Genomic DNA, 5,177 nt, shown 5'->3' on the forward strand with positions numbered 1-5,177 from the left:
TGCTGGCTCCCCAAAGTCCTGGAATGGGCCCCCGGGGAGCACTCACATCACAGCCTGGAATTAGACCTGGGGACAAAAGTCTTGCAGGGGGAGAATTTTCGAAAAGCAGTTTTCAGGGCTTGGGCCCACTTCTAGGTGGCCCAGCGCAGCCTAGAACCCACCGGGGCCCACCTCTGAGTGTGGGGCTCCCGGCTCTTCCCGGGGGCTTGAGAACCTGGGATCCCTGTGATTGAGGTGAACTGTGCTCCCAGTCCCATTGGCCGTCATGGGTGTGCGGGGTTCGGGCTGACCAGGACGCACTTTGTGAGGGATGGGCGGTTTTGTAATCTGTCCCCAAACAGGCAGTGGGGTGCTGGAGACACCTGAGAACCAGCTTAAGTGGCACTTATCTTGTCATCTCTCAGGATGTGGTCTCGGGGCCCTGCCTGCCCTCTTTCCCGATGCCACGCTCCTGAAGATGAGTCGGAAAGGGGGGAGAGATGCCAGCAACGCCAGACAGCTCGGGGGTCTGGAACCGGAGGCCTGGCCCCTTGGCTTCAGGGCGAGCCCGTAGGACCTCACAGCCTTTGCCACTGTGTCTTCAGCCTGTGCCATCACCTCTCACTGCCCCCTCCTCCCCCCGCAGATGTCGGGGGACTACGTGAGATCTGGGCAGGACGCCAGCCTCTCTGAGATTCTGTTTTTTGCTATAATGCAAAATAAGGGGAGTAACTTTTCTCCATCAGAGATCCGAGATGAAAAAACAAGGTCAGAGCGTGCTTAGAAATGGAAACGGTTTAGTCCAACTCTCCCTCGGGTTCTGTCAGCGAGGAGTCTCCTTGCTGCTTCTGTAGGGGGGGAACTGATCTACGCAGCCCCTGGCGCGGACAGTGCGCTCTGCGGAGCGGGCGCTGCGCTGGGCGCTGAACTATGAAGAGCAGACCGGCCTTTGCCCTCAAGACGCTTGCGGGCTGATGGGATGGATTCTCCCCTCTGGAATCAGGAGTCCGTTCTTGTTATGGCCCATTGATCTTCCGAGGCCGCTCCATAACCGTGCGCTTCTGCGCAGAGCCTCGTGGGGGACCAGGGAGACTCGCAGGCAATAGCCCTTGAGTTAATGGACGAGAAAGTGCTTTGTAAATTATAACGCTCTGACACAAGTCAGGTTCATTCATCCGCTCCGCAAACCCTCATTGAGTGCCTGCTTTTGCCAGGCACGGGGCAAAATGCTGGGAAGACGGAGCCCTGGGTGAATCCTGTGGGGAGATAGGCGAGGCGAGAGACCTGGGAGTCCTGTCCCCCCCCCGCCACCCCCTACCCAAGTGACGAGTGCCAGGAGAAAGCGGAGAGTGTGATTATGATCCTGTGAGACTGTGATCGTTTATTTTGGGAGAGGAGTAGATTGAAGTGAGGAGAGATGGAGAGGAAGGAACAGCCCTGGAGCCCCGGGAACTCCAGTCTGGTTGGAGAGACCTCCGAGACAGGCGAGTCCTAATGTCAACAGTGTGGTACCCAAGTGAGCCCAGGCTCTGCAGAGGGCCAGCAGTAAAGGCTGCATGGCTGGCGGGGAGCTGAGAGTGGGCCCCAGAGGACAGGGATGGTTGGAGAGCGGAGAGGAGGGGCCGCAGGCACGCCCAGGACCCCCAAGGGGCTGCCCTGGCCCGAGAAGGTCAGGACGTGTAGCGGGAAGGTGGGCTGGGCTCCCTGCGTACTGACTCCGGAGACTGAACGGCTGTCCCAGCTCCCCCACCCAGTTAGCTGTCTGACGTTGGGCAACTTACTCCCCCAGCTGTGCCTCGGTTTCCTTACTTGTAAAATGGGCTGATAACACCTGCCCTCTCAGCAGTTGTGAGAACCAAAGGAACTAATGCATACAAAATGCTTAGAATAGTCCCTTGCACATATCAAGTGCTCAGTGCCTGTTGGCTGTGCTTATCTTGAAAGCCCTGGGGAGTCTTCTTGGAGAGAGCGCAGTGTGGGATACGAGGGGATGGATGTGGCCGTGAAGGGCTTTCCGTTTGGAAGAGCCGTACATCTCCCGTGTAAGATACATGCCAAAAAGCCGCTCGTCTTTTTGTTCAGCCAGCCACCAAGAGTCTCTTTGGCTTTCTAACAGTTGTAAGGGTTTCCAGTGGCCTTTGGGATGGTCCCAGCCTCTTAGTGAGCGTCCAAGGCGCTCTGCTCCGTCTCAGCGCCATTGGCTGCCTCTCCCCCACGGACACCTCGTGCTGCAGCTCCGTGGAGCTCCTGGCCGTCTCCAGAATATTCCCCAGACCCGGGTGTTGGCATGTCCTCTTCTCTCCGGGTGGAACTATATCTTCCACACTTCGGCTGGTTTCTACTTTCCCTTTAAGATTCGGCACTTCAGGCTCCAACCTTCCAGGGTAACTCCTTCCACGTGGACGGACATGCTCGGATGGACTCGGTCGGTGAGCGCCTTGGGGGCATGGGCTGTATTTCATGTTTTCTTCGTAAGCCTAGAACTTGGTACGTAGAGAGCGCTCAATGGATCTTTAAGGGGCTGGGTTGACTTCTGTTTTCCATCCCTGTTAGATGCCATCCCTGTTAGAGGAGATTGTGGCTTCTCCGGCAGGGTCCGGAGCGGCTGTGTTGATGGGATAGAGGGCGGGCCTGTGGATCGGTAGAGATTAGGAGGCCCACTGACCTAAAGACAAAGGGAGACTTTTCTCAGACTGTGCTGGGAAAGAGAGGGAGGAGACACCAGGCCAACACGGGACACATTCCCAGGCACCCACTTCCAGGCAAAGAGGGAGATGCCCGGACGAGAGCAGATCATCCTGCCCCTCACCTTCCCTCTCTGCCGGGGGCCCAGGGGTGGGTGGGGTGGGGACATTTTTCAGGTCTGTCCCCGTTGCCCTACCCTGCTGCTTTCCTGAAGAAGGGATTGAGGAGGCCCCCCGCCTTTTCCTAATCTCTCCCTTTGCAGAATTTCTATGAAGTCAGAATCCCATTTCCAGTTAAAGGTGCTTGGTCATAAAGATAATAAAGATTCATTCACGACGGAGGGGAAGTACACAGTGGTTTCAGCTGCCTGTGGGGCGCCACTTACTCATGGTGTGTGACAGACCATGAGCTCTTCCCCAAACCTCAGAGATGGGAACCCTGGTGCCCACGGGCTGGTCACGGGACACTTGTGGCACCGCCTGGTGAACTCAAGGTCCCGGACTTGCAGGGACCATCTCCGGTACTCCAGCCAGCCCCTGGGGGTGGGCGCTGAGGTTGCCATTGTTTGGTGGCTGGGTTTGTGGCCAGAGAGTTAGGGAGACTGGCCTCAGACCACAGACTTGCTCAACACCAAGCCCAAGGCCTCCAAGGTGGGCTTTCTTTGGGACAGGAGGCAGCCTGGTTGGACTGCCCAGTGGCCTGATGTTACTTATCTCACTTGAATTTGCCAGTTAATTGGGGAGGCCTGGAGATACAACAGTGGGGAAGGGTCTGGTTCCTTCTCTCTGGAGCTTCTTGTGTAGTGATGGGGGTGAGAGGGGAGGTACTGGAAGCAAGAAAACCTCCCTCTCCTGCCCCCTCTTTCTCCAGACCGAAGTGGAGGTGACCTCGGGGGGCCTGCCCCTCCCCTGTCCTCTAAGAAGCCCTGGCCCCTGCTGCCCCAGTGTGGCGTCCTTGGGCAGTTGGGCCCTGACTCAGCCACTCTCAGTGGAAGCCCCTGCCCACCAGGCCTGATGGTGGGGACTGGCCTGGTCAGCTGCAGCTGTGGCAGGGATGACCTTTGCAGTGCGGGGGTGAATGTTTGTAGGTAGAGGTCACAGAGCAGGTTGACCCTAATCTCTCTCTTTCCTGCTTGGGAAAATCCGGGCAGGCGGGTGGGCGGGCAAGGCCAGGACAAAGGCCTGCCTGCCACCGGGAAGCAGCATTCCCGTCTGCAGGCCTTTGTTCCCCCGAGAGGGGCCACAGAGCTCATGAAAAGGTTTGTGGCTCGGAAGTCTGAGCAGTGGAGGAGTTCTTTCAAGTCTGACATTCCAGGCCCAGCTGGCCTCTGGCATTTCCCAGAAAAAGTGCCGAGGGAGGGGAGGGGAGAGAAAACACTTTACCAACCCACCCAGCCACCAACCCACTCTGCCTTCTCAGATTCCTGTGCCCTCTGGGCTGGGCTGGGCCTGAGCTCCCGACCCCAGCCCTGGGGAGCCCATTCTTCCACCCACAGAGGGTCTGAGGGAGTGGGGGTGATTCCAGGAGGATGCAGAGAGCATAAAGTGTGTGGGGTGCAGAAGGGAGGGGAGGGGTGCCCCCCCATCTCTAAGAGGAATTCACATCTGGTCCAAGTTTTGAATTGGAGGGGTAGACAAAAAAGGGAATTAACTTCCAGTCACTTATCTCCCCTGACCCCAAACCAACAGACGCTGCTCTGTCCAGGGCTGGGATAGGATGGTCTCCGTCTGCCCTGAAGTGGTGCTGAGCCCGCCTGTGCCTTCGCCTGCGCCGGGAACAGACATGGGGCAGCGGGCAGTTCTGGGAAGCAAAGCTGTGGTGAACCATCTGGGCTGCAATGCAAATGAGGCCTGGCCCCGTGCCCGGAGCTGAAGTGGCAGTGCCCCGGAGAGGGAGAGCCCAGGAGGGGTTAGCAGTGTGGCTGGCTCCTGGGAGCTGTGCCCTGGGCCCCAGATGCCCTCGGAGAGCTGGGGGGCAGTGGGGTCCCGGTAGACGCAGCTCTCTTGCTTGCTCTACAGTAACCCAGATGGACAGGCCGGCCGCAGGAGCGAGGCAACTGGGAGCCCCCCGACGCTGGAGCTCCTGGCTCAGGTGCTGCTCTCCCCTCGCCTGGGGGCACATGCGGCAGCTGAACTGCACCCAAGGCCCCAAGGCGGGCACTCAGGCTTCCTGCAGCAGCAGCAGCGTCTCCACAGGACCCCCCCAGCCCCCATCCGGGTGCGTGACACCACTAGGACGGTTTCTGGCTCCTCCGCATTGGCGCCCACTTTGTCACAAACCGTTCTGGGCAAGTTCAAAGGGAAGATTATATTCCATATCTCTGATTCCTAAAGTCCCCAACCAGCCAAAATGGCAGAGAAGTGGGACAGAAGAGTGGGAGGTGGGAGTCACCCTCAGGGACAGAGGTGAGATTCCATGGGGTGACTCTGGGGTGCCTGGCCCATGCCGCACTCACACTGGTGCGGCTCAGGCTTCCTAAACCCAGGCTCAGAGCCCTGCCCCAGCAGACCTCC

Source organism: Miniopterus natalensis, chromosome 17 (assembly GCF_054644295.1).
Source record: "Miniopterus natalensis isolate mMinNat1 chromosome 17, mMinNat1.hap1, whole genome shotgun sequence".
Taxonomy (NCBI): Eukaryota; Metazoa; Chordata; class Mammalia; order Chiroptera; family Miniopteridae; genus Miniopterus; species Miniopterus natalensis.